A 12,266-nucleotide genomic window follows, 5' to 3' on the forward strand; every position below is an offset into this window, starting at 1 on the left:
CGGCCAGGGGCTGGTGTCAGATCTGACATTCACTGGAGGAGGTCTAGCCGCTAATCTCCTATGAACACCACTTCTCTAGAAGTGAATTTGAAGAAAATGTGAACAAGCCATGTTGAATGCGGGGGTGGAGGGGAAAAGGCAGGGGGACTGTACTGCTATTGTGCAGGAGTGGTTATTGTGGCTCTGAAAAGAGGCTAAATCTGTTGTGCAGAATGAGCTGTAAGTGAAGTGAGCAGATGCACCCAGAGCATTTGAGTTCATCGGGCCAGATTCTCGGTTGTTGTACACCAGTAAAATGCCATTGAAGTCAACAGAGCTATGTTAACTTACACCAGCGCAGACCTAGCCCGAGTGTTTGCGAGCCTTATGCACATGACATTAGCTGAAAGATCTTCTGATAGATTCAGCCTAGATGTGTCCCCTTCTTTGTACAACAATGGAAACAACTTATATTTTACAGTAACATGCAGAACCTTCTATTACCATCTCCATATTCTTGGCTCTGTGCAGCATTCCAAGCGCATCTCCCACATGACTGACAAACTTGCATTTGACATAAAAGCATCTCAAGACAAAGAGACTATTGAACGCTGCTCATTACGGACAAGCAAGCTGAACTATTTTCCAAGCTATTACTTGTGGTGATGATGATGATTCAGACAAGACAAAAAAGTAATCATAGTTACAAGTTCCCTTCAATTTCTATCAATGTCTGTCACAAGGATGAGCCGATAAATAGCCTTCACAGATGACTTTTATACCTCAGTTGGAAACAGAATGCTAAATACAGCAGCATGGTTCCAATTCTCTGCAGCTAATTTGAGAGGAGGGGAAAACTTGAAGAATTAGTCATTTCAAAAAGAGGCAGTGTGGTCTAATAGAAGGACATTGCTCTGGGGTTCAGGAGCCCTGCATTGTGTTCCTAGTTCTTCCCATGACCTTGTATATATCTCTGTGCCTTCATTTCCCCTTTGTCTGTTATTATTTAGTATTCATACTGTGGTAACATCTTATGCGAATACCCAGGTCAGGACCCCATTTTGCATGGATATTTTACATGTATAACAAATGACCATCCCTGCCCCACAGAACTTGAAGTCTGGGAGACTAGATAACACAACTGAATGAGACAACCCAGTTTGTCAGGGTGGCTGGAGGGGGAGATGGGTAACAAATACTCAAGTAGTTTGTTGTGTCTCATTAGATTGCAAGCTCTTTGGGCAGATGCTGTATTTTAGAGTGTTTTGGTACAACACAATGGGGCCCTTTTCCCAGTTGGGGTCTCTACAGCTGCAGCATTGTAACTAATAATATCTGCATGAATGGAGGAATATAAAGCCATCACATTTAGATTATAAAACCGATTTATGAAGAAATCCAAGTACTAAATCTGTTATAATTCAGTAAAAGTTACTGCATGCACAGTCCATGAGAGCTCTTCTTTAGTCTCTGGGTTCTCAGGGCCTTTCTCCACTTACTGGGGGATCGACGTGCGGCGATCGATCCACCGGGGGTTGATTTAGAGGGTCTAGTGAAGATCCAGTAAATCAACCACCAGTCACTCTCCTGTCAACTCTGGTACTCCACCACAATGAGAAGAATAAGGTAAGTCCCCACGCTACAAGAAGGATGTGGAAAAATTGGAAAGAGTCCAGTGGAGGGCAACAAAAATGATTAGGGGACTGGAACACATGACTTATGAGGAGAGGCTGAGGGAACTGGGATTGTTTAGTCTGCGGAAGAGAAGAATGAGGGGGGATTTGATAGCTGCTTTCAACTACCTGAAAGGGGGTTCCAAAGAGGATGGATTTAGACTGTTCTCAGTGGTAGCTGATGACAGAATGAGGAATAATGGTCTCAAGTTGCAGTGGGGGAGGTTTAGGTTGGATATTAGGAAAAACTTTTTCACTAGGAGGGTGGTGAAACACTGGAATGCGTTACCTACGGAGGTGGTGGAATCTCCTTCCTTAGAAGTTTTTAAGGTCAGGCTTGAGAAAGCCCTGGCTGGGATGATTTAGTTGGGGATTGGTCCTGCTTTGAGCAGGGAGTTGGACTAGATGACCTCCTGAGGTCCCTTCCAACCCTGATATTCTATGATTCTATGATAAGTCAATGGGAGAGTTTCTCCCATCAACCCAGTGCAGTGTAGACACAGCAATAAGTCAACCTAAGGTAAGTCAACACCAGCTTTGCATAACTGAGGCCAACTTAGCCCCATAGCGTAGACCTGCCCACAGACTCAGTGCATGATCACCATGGTTGCAACTCTTACCAAAAGGGGATCACTGCTCGAAGAGATTTCTCCTGTATAATGGGGCTTCTTTGGTCAGGCCCTGGGCAAAACTCAGTGGTGTGTGTTTTCATCAATATCCACAGGGTTAAGCCGAAACTCAGGATTCAGTTACCAAATGTTGTTCATCTCCATGGTACAGTGTAAAGGTTCTTCAGGTGTGGAGTGTTGCAGAATTCTTGGCAACACCTCTCACCTACCATCAGACACATTCAAAGTCAAACAAATGGCTTATTTTGAGGTTTGATGAAAATTTTGAGGTTGCCAGTGAAAAGTTTTCCTGAGACACAGCAAGTTCTGTTTCTAGGCCTGGCTGAACCTGGTGTCGTGTGAAGGTGTGAGATGAATATAAGAACATAAGAAATACCACAGTGGGTCAGACCAGTGGTTTATCTACATCCATATCTTGTCACTTAAAGTGATCAGTCCTGGCTGCTTCTGAAGGAGATGCCTTCAGTGAAAATTATGGAATAACCTGACTATAAGGGAAGTTTCTTCCTCAATCCAGGCAGTTTGTGGTTGGCTCATACTCTGAAGCATGAGGGTTTATATTCTTTACTGTCTTTTATCATATCTGCTGTCATTGCGGATGTTCTCATTAACAATATAAGTGTCCAAGCCTATTAAACTGTTGGCCTCAATGGCATTATCCAGGAATGAGGTCCACAAGGTAATCATAGAATCATAGGATATCAGTGTTGGAAGGGACCGCAGGAGGTCATCTAGTCCAACCCCCTGCTCAAAGCAGGACCAATCCCCAACTAAATCATCCCAGCCAGGGCTTTCTCAAGCCTGACCTTAAAAACTTCTAAGGAAGGAGATTCCACCACCTCCCTAGGTAATGCATTCCAGTGTTTCACCACCCTCCTAGTGAAAATTTTTTTCCTAATATCCAACCTAAACCTCCCCCACTGCAACTTGAGACCATTATTCCTCATTCTGTCATCTGCTACCATTGAGAACAGTCTAGATCCAGCCTCTTTGGAACCCCCTTTCAGGTAGTTGAAAGCAGCTATCAAATCCTGCCTCATTCTTCTCTTCCGCAGACTAAATGATCCCAGTTCCCTCAGCCTCTCCTCATAAGTCATGTGTTCCAGTCCCCTAATCATTTTTGTTGCCCTCTGCTGGACTCTCTCCAATTTTTCCACATCCTTCTTGTAGTGTGGGGCCCAAAACTGGACACAGTACTCCAGATGAGGCCTCTCCAATGTCGAATAGAGGGGAATGATCACGTCCCTCGATCTGCTGGCAGTGCCCCTACAATTGTTACATTAAAATAATAAAATCAGTTTAAGTGATTGCCTACTTGTTTTGTATTATAAGAAAGGGTAACTTGGAGTCTTCATTCACTCTTCTCTAAACTGTTTAGTCTTAAGTTTTTCAATCCATGTCCATAGGGAAGTCTTTCTATAGGCCTAAAAATGTTCATCCCCAGCCCTAAAACCCCTCTGTTTCTGAGAGCTCTTTTTGAGATTGGGTGATCAAGGTGGAACAGAGTATTCCAGCTGGGGGGCAGGGAGGTAGGGGAGTGAGGGAGGGAAAATACTGACTTAACAGCATTAGTCTATGATAATTTCCTTTTTCCTTTTTACCTGCCATAGTTTATTACCTTGATCCAAGAAAGCAGCTAAGCACATGCTTAACTTTAAGCATTTGCTTAAGTCTCATTGACTTCAATGTTAAACACGTGCTTAAATGCTTTCCTGTCTAGGGATGTGTTCCTGAACTGGGGAAGTTTCACTTGAGCTGGATCTCAGTCTACATGGTTTGAATGATGCTTGGACCTTGCCATTTCACCATGCTGGAGTTATTTTTGCCTTCTTGCTTTATTGTTTGTTATGGATATTGTTTGTCTGGGTATTTGCACCTTCACTCACTGATTTGGCGTGCTTACATAGCCCTCCAAGCAGGGTCTAAAGATTTAATTGAATCCATTTTGTCTTTAGGCACTTTTTGACCTGCTCCTTAATTGTTTTTTCATAACTCTTCTTTATAAAGTTCAATGTCTTCATGCTACCTTTTAATATGAACCCTCCCCTAAACACCTTGGGTGAAATCCTAGTTCAATTGAAGTCTGCAAAAATCTCCTACTGACTTCATTGAATGTAATTTTGATTTTTATTTTTTGTTGTGAAGGTTACATAACAGCTCAACTATAGTAACTTCTTGGCCAGCTCTCCTGTGTTATTTAGGAATTAGTCAAAACTAGTCTTTCCTCATGTGTTCTCCTCCAGAAAGCTAATGCTCAAGGTGTCAAGGAATTGCATTTTTAATCGTCGTTCCTTCATGATTTTTGACCTGTCAGTTTGGTAACTTTCACATGTATTTTGCAAACGAGTAAAATTCATTTACAAATGCACAAAACATTTGCAAAGTGGAAAACAGCCCTTCCCAGGTCTGGTTGTTCCCCTGATTTCTGTGGGAAAGGCATGGCTAGGAAAGCTAATTACAGATTGCCAGGTTGGAGAAAAGTTTCTCTGCACAAAAGAAAATTAAAAAACCTGCTTAGGCAAGAAAATCTAGCCTGCCCAGGGAACCCAGTTCCAGAGTATGTGCCACTATCCAGGCAGCATGGCCATTCCCAGATGGAGGGTGAGGGAAACAGAGACCCTTAAAGTGTGGGAGCAAGCCAGCACAATACAGGGAAGTAGCTCAGACCTTTGGGGATGGCATTTAGTTGCAGGGAAATGTTGTGATAATTGGGCCTACAAAACTACATTTATTGTAAGCTCAACTGTAAGAAACGAATGAAAGTTCATAAAATGTCATAATAATCCATAACAATAAATGCTAATGGGAAAAGATATGAAAGGAAGGGGGGAAAGACTGGGTTAGTCCAAACAAAAGAGTCTGCTGGTTCTGCAAGAACTGGTACACAAAAGAATGTGGGACCAAAAGTCAGTGGCCCAAAACTGGTGTGTCAGAAGTTAGGCCTAACTGGTGAGCAAAGTAATGAAGGGAGAGCTATTCCACCATCACTCCCTTTGACTTGGGGTGGGGGATAGAGCTGTCTGACAGCTACTGGCAGGGAGACAGCTGAACTGGTAGGTCCTTTAAGAAATGGGATTGGACTTTACCAACAGCCCAGCCCAGCTCAACTAACTTTTGCTTTCCCCCCAAAAGACTGCTATTGTCTTCTTTAACACCCTCTAAAAGACTGGAAAACAGGGGATTTCCTTCTAAATACTCTCTACAGCAGTGACACTCAGACCTCTGTGGTTCAGGAGCCAATTTAGTGATCAGCATTACACCCCACAAAGCCACAGTCATGTGAATTCAGGGTTTGAGTTACTACAGTACTATTCATAGGTAAACAGTATGAAAATATTTAGTATGGGAAAACTGCATGGGAAATATTTAGTTTAAACAAAATATTTCCCATACTAAATATTTTCATACTGTTTATAGGTTATTCTGACAGCAAATAAGTTAATAACTCAGTGCAAGTTGATAACTTCATTGGTTAATAACAGTAAAAGCCTCCTGACTGGTTAATATCTGAGATGGGTTAATAATTACATCGCACAGTGGTTTAATATCATGTGCTGCAAAGAGATCCATTAAAGACCCTCTTGTGGCTTGCAAGCCGCAGTCTGAGTGTCGCGACTCTACAGCTAAAGGGAAAGGGGCAAGGGACGTTGGTAAAACGAAAGCCTTCCGTAATACTTTACATTTCAAAGGCTTTCACTGTTTTTCCTTCTGTTTCGGAGTCTTTAATAAAAGGTTAACAAGATTTTGAATGGTGATTTGCTATGGTACTAAGCAGGCCAAAGTCTCTATATTGCAAAACCCCAAACCTTGTTTAAAACTATCAATGTACAGTAAGAGGGTCATATTAACCCCTTTGATGCTCTTGGCCCATTTACTCCATCTAACTTATTACAACAGGAGCTGGGTTGGGAGTTCTCCTCTCCTTCACTCATGTGTTGGGATCCTGGCTCTGGATTCTGCTCTTCACTCCTATACCAAACAAGGGGTTGATTTTCCTGGGCAAGGAGTCTCCTCTCTGAAGAGGCCAGAGATGAAGCTTGGTGTCTGTGAGCCCCGTAGAATAAGGTGAAGGGCTAGGTGCACTTGTATCTCATGGTGATTTTGACTGACAGCACATGTGCTGTTTCCAGCAGCAGTAGGCTAGAGCATGTGCCCAAGAAAACAGAGCCCTGCCTGTCTTGGTTTCTGTGTCTGACAAATTAACAGAGGTTTACAGATGAAACTTTGCACAGCACTAATCCTGGTGCATTTAATTTCTGCTGAGCCCTCTAACCTCTTGGCGGCTGACAAAGGGAAGCAGATCAAAGTCTTCTGACAGCCGTGCATTTGAGAGCGCAGTTCTTGTCACTGGCATGGCCTTCCCTAGTGTGGCCATTTGGCCTCTTCCCAGGAATTCCTCTTTTTTAAAGTGAATGTAGGGCTTCTGAAAGGTACCAGATTTATAACACTGGAAACTAATTCACTTTTATCCGCTGAATTATAGCCCAGGCTCAGCCAGTGCAAGCTTCTCCACTCTGTCTAGATCTGTGATATATCCTAATCTATCCAGCATCCCCTCCTGGATATGCCCTGCCACCTCAAACATAATAGGCCAAAATCTAGTGTTCGTGGGTGGAACGCTATTGAAGTCAATAGAGCTGTGCCTATTTGCATCAACAGGGAATTTGGCCCGTCCTCTCTTCTTCACTTGTTCTCAGTCACTGGCAGCACCACTTTCTTCCTTCCCTCCCTCCACACTCATAAATCTGGTGTCCAGTTCAGCTCAGCTCCTGCTTTCTCGCTCACTGCCAAGGCCCCATGGCTCCTTCCTCTGCAGTAGTTCTGGGACACAACCATGGCTCTATGCTGTCAAGACAATGCTCTTTTTAACTCATGCTTTGATTACTGACACTTCCTGCTTACTGGACTCCCAGTTCACCTTTCCCCATTCAATCCAGACAGAAAGCTGCTCTCAAGATGACACCAAATATGTCTAACTATTTTCTGACTCCCTTACCTCCTCTCATTGTATTCTTTGTATGGTGCGGGTAGCCAATTGCATTCCTTGTGGTTAGGACTGGGTGGGAAATGGTTTCCCTGACCCAGTAAAGTCTGACTTTTTGAATTTTTTCCCTGCCCTAAATTGGGACATAAAGTTGAATCTCAAAAATTGTTGTGACCCAAAAATCTGAAAAAATAATTTTGTTCAGGTCAATTGAAATGTTTCCTTTCAAACATTTTCAAATGTTTTGATTTCACCCATTGTTTTTTAAACATTTTTTGGTGTAAATTCACTAAAAGTTCAAAATGAAAAATAATTTTGATTCGAAAAAACAAAACTCCCCATTTCAACAGTGTTGACAATCTTGACATTTTGACACTTTAACCAATTTCCCGCCCCCCCCCCCCACCCCCATCGGGTGTTTTGTCAAACTTGGTACTTTCAGGAACAAGTTTGGTTTTCTAATGAAAAACTTTTTGTTGGAAAGTTCCCAACCAGCTCTATTTCTGGTGCTATATGAATTTATGAAATATAATTATCATTGTAATGAGGATTATCATTACTGGGATCCCATTTTAGGATGCTAGCAAAATTGGGTTTTCTCCTGCTACCTGATTTATACAAGCTGAGGATCTTGCTCAGTGAGTTATGTCTTGATTTAAAGTAGATTGTGAGGCCCTTGGGCCATAACCATGTCTTATTCTGGGTTTGCACTGCAGCTAGCACAATGGGGCCCTGATTCTCACTGGAACCACGAGGTGCTATAGGAATACAAACAAATAATGATAATTAGTTGCCACAGGTTTGAGTCTGATCTCCCACATTTTTGAAACTCATGTAGCACTACTGACTCTAATGGCCTTACTCCTGAGATAGGCTGCTGTGAGATAACTATCAGCCCCAAATTCTCTTAGGGCTTTACCCCAGCAACTCAGATGACTAGGAATGCTGGAGTCAGCAGCTCCAAGATTAGTCCTAGAAGGGACTGAACACAGGAGGTTTTCGGGACAGGGCTTTGGCTCTAAAATGCCTTCCTATCTGGTCTGACGGAGCCCGAGTCTGTTGGTCTTCAGGTCATGCCTATAGTTTCCCCTTTCTCCAGAATGTTAGAAAGAAGTGGGCATTTGAGGGATAGATATTTCCTCTGCATATACAGCTTGGGTTTTCTTATGGACATATTTTGTTTAACATGACTGAATATTGTAAAATACTACTGTTAATGGGCATAGAGAAATTACAGTGGACAAGAAGCTGGATATGAGTCAGCAGTGTGCCCTTGTTGCCAAGAAGGCCAACAGCATATTGGGCTGTATTAGTAGGAGCATGGCCAGCAGATCGAGGGAAGTGATTATTCCCCTCTATTCTGCACTGGTGAGGCCACACCTGGAGTATTGTGTCAAGTTTTGGTCCCCCCACTACAAAGGGGATGTGGACAAATTGGAGAGAGTCCAGTGAAGGGCAACAAAAATGATTAGGGGGCTGGGGCATATGACTTATGAGGAGAGGCTGAGGGAACTAGGGTTATTTAGTCTGCAGAAGAGAAGAGTGAGGGGGGATTTGATAGCAGCCTTCAACTACCTGAAGGGGGGTTCCAAAGACTATGGACGTAGGCTGTTCACAGTGGTGGCAGATGACAGAACAAGAAGCAATGGTCTCAAGTTGCAGTGAGCGAGGTCTAGGTTGGATATTAGGAAACACTATTTCACTAGGAGGGTGGTGAAGCACTGGAATGGGTTACCGAGGGAGGTGATGGAATCTCCATCCTTAGAGGGTTTTAAGTCCCAGCTTGACAAAACCTTGGCTGGGATGATTTAGTTGGTGTTGGTTCTGCTTTGAGCAGGGGATTGGACTAGATGACCTCCTGAGGTCTCTTCCAACCCTAATATTCTATGATTCTATGAAAACAACAGCCAGATACAGACAGGGAGATATCATAGTAGGGCTCTTATAAATGCCATGCATAATCATATGATTCATTCCTTTGTATTCTCTGGGTAGCCCTCCACACAGGCAGCAGCTAATCTGCTTTGATGGGGGAAAGCAGTGTGCTAGTAACTGTTTGGTCACAGGTGGAACAGTTGTTAAAGATAAATGCCAATGAGAAAAGTCAAAAGCTCATCAGCTAATTGAAGAATAGATTTAGTCAAGAGGAAGGAAAGAGACATGGTCTAAGGAAGATTTAAGGATGTACATATTCAATATCTTAATTCTGCTGAGCACGCATTAAAAAAAATAAACTATTCTGAACACTCATCTATTGATTATTCAACAATACACTCAAATTTTAATGACCTTGTCAGCATAATGGTTTCAATCTCAGATGTCAGTGACATTATAATTACTGTCCTAAGAGCTGTTTGCAAATAATTGAGAGACTGATGTGTGCTGTTCACCAAGGAAAAAAATTAGAAGGTAGCATTGTCCACTTCCAGCTGTTTATCAATGCGAGCCTGGCAACATTATTGGTCTAAAGCTCCAGAACATTATTTTTTATTAATAGTGTGAAAAGGTATTAATTAAACTATTTAGCTACAAGAAATAAAAAGAAACAAACAAAACCAAATCTCCCACAAATGGTAATTAGTGTTGTAATTGGAGTGTGAAAGGTACACTGAGCAAGTGAGACATAAATAACTTGAAATGAACACATCATTTACCTAGGGCCACATGAAAACATTGTTGTTTCCTGTAATTAAAGGAGCCTCTTTGTACAGATTATGGGCTGGATTCACTGCTGTGTTATCCCAGCTTTGTCCTGGAGGAACCCCAGTGAAATCAATGGAATTACAACCGTGTAAATGTGGCATAACACAGTGGTGAATGTCATTACAGTTTGAGAAGATGCTTCCTAATGGTGAGCAGCACAGCTCTGTTATGTTCTCAGCCTAAAAACACAGAAATCAGATACAAACTTAAAACATTCTTGCTGGAAGGTTGCAATGTAACTCTAGTCTTAGGCCTTGTCTACACTACAGAATTTTGTTGACAAAAGGCAGCTTATGGCAACAACACAGTGAATGCATTCTCACTGTGATGCAACTTTTGGAAGCAAAAATGCCATGTTTTAGCTACAAATACAACACCCCGATGAGAGACATAGGTCTTTTTCCTCTAAATCTTTGATGACAAAGTGCCAGTGCAGACTCCACACTTGATTTTATCATTTTAATTGGCCTCCACAGTGCCCATTGTGACCGCTCCGGTCAGCAGTTTGAACTCCACTGCCCTGCAGCCAGATAAACAACCATCTGCCCCTGCCCATTAGAAGCCCTGGGAATTTTTGAAATTCCATTTACTGTTTGCTTGGAGATGTCTCATTGCATCTTCCCAGGTGACCATGGAAAGGTTATCGCAGCAAACGCTCTCCTGCTTAGGTCACTGTGGAGCTGCTAGAGCTGCTCAGTGTATGGGGAGCGGAGGCTGTGCAGTCCCAGCTGTGCTTGAGCTGTAGGAATTGGGATACCTACAGGCACATTTTTTGAGGCTTGTTCGAAAAGGGCTATGATCGGGACATGCTGAAGTGCAGAGTGAAGATAAAGGAGCTGAGGCAGGCATACCATAAAGCAAGGGCGGTAAACCGAGGCTTCAGTGCTGCACCTAAGACATGCTAATTCTATAAGGAGCTGGATGCTACCCTCCGTGGTGACCCACCTGCACCACCAAGAGCCGCGTGGATACTTCGGTGGGCCTGGAGGTGGCAGAAAGAGGACCTAATCCGGAGGATGAAGTCATTGATGAAGAGGTGGAGTTAGATGATGATGCGGAGCTCCCGGTGCGGTTGTCTGGTGGGGTAGGCAGCCAGGAACTGTTCTCCACTCCAGAGGTGTCTAGCTAGTCTCAGCAGTTCTCTCCAAGGAGCAAGAAGCAGGAGAGGAGATGCCTTGGAAGTGGCTGTGGCTTGTGTAGTGCTGAGATGGGTTCAGGGTATAGAAATGTAGAAGGCTGGTTGTGTTTCTGTGAGCTAGACACTTCCCCATGTAGCTAATCAGTATGGTGGAACAGAGTGTTGAGGCACCACCAAAATCTCACAGGAATCCTCCAGCGAGATCTTTAGGAAAGTTTCCTTGACGTAGTCGGGAATCCTCTGCCGAAAGTTTCCTAGTCAGCTACACCACAATCCTTGCAGAGTGAATGCTCTTTTCCCCATGTGGAGCGCCTCCCTCCCACCCCACCCCTGCCAACACTCACCATGCTTTGGTTCTTCACAGAGATGTGTGCTTGCCAAGGGTCAGTGAGAAAGCCTTTTTTATGTTGCAAAAGGTGTATTTTACTGAAATGTTTCAATGATGTGCATGAATTTAACAATCATGCTTCTGTGCATTGTTCCTTGTGCTTCGGCAGATGTGGCCTTCCATGACACCCCACACACACTGGCTGAGTGTCTCCACCAGATAAGAAAGTGCCCAAAATGGAGCAAAGAAGACATGTTCTGGGAGCTTCTGCACTTATCCAATGCAGAGAAAATGGAACGCAAGGAGTGGAGGGAAGCCGAAAGGCAGGTCAGAAAAGAAAATCAAGAGTTTGTTATGGATGCTACTGAGTGGATGATTAAAGTCACGGAGGAGCAAATGCAGATGGTGAACTCCTTAATAATGCTGCAGACTAAGCAGATCTGTGCCCGCTCTCCCCTACATCACATTCAGAACTTTTTTCCATGCCCTCCCCCAAACTCTGCCCGCACAGTCCTTTCCGCTTTCTGGGACTTCTCGGATTCCCCTTCATTCCACCCCCTCAAACAACTTTCACAATGATAGCTGGACCTACACACAGCTGTGAAAGTCTGCCCTTCCCTGGTACCTCCTTTCCCACCAAGCGTCTTTGTGTGTTTGTGTGTTTTTGTGTGTTGTTTCTTGTGCAATAAAAGCAAAGTTTTTGAATGTTAACTCATCTTTATTTGTTTTCTACAAATTGAGAGTGTTTATTCATGTGCTTGATGGAATGTAAGGCTCCAAATATCACCATTACTTCCTAGGAAAACTACCTCTAATGTAACATTGCAGCACC

General features: G+C 43.3%; 1 long non-coding RNA gene across 1 annotated transcript in view; it reads left to right on the top strand.

The window, feature by feature from the left end:
- LOC141985713 (uncharacterized) overlaps nucleotides 1-12,011 on the top strand; it is a 316,735-nt gene extending 304,724 nt beyond the window's left edge. The window contains exon 4 of the long non-coding RNA XR_012638996.1: nucleotides 11,604-12,011. This is a non-coding gene — a long non-coding RNA (uncharacterized LOC141985713). The remainder of the gene's footprint in view (nucleotides 1-11,603) is intronic.
- Nucleotides 12,012-12,266: the final 255 nt, after the last annotated feature.

The sequence above is a fragment of the Natator depressus genome, chromosome 4 (genome assembly GCF_965152275.1).
Source record: "Natator depressus isolate rNatDep1 chromosome 4, rNatDep2.hap1, whole genome shotgun sequence".
Lineage (NCBI taxonomy): Eukaryota > Metazoa > Chordata > Testudines > Cheloniidae > Natator > Natator depressus.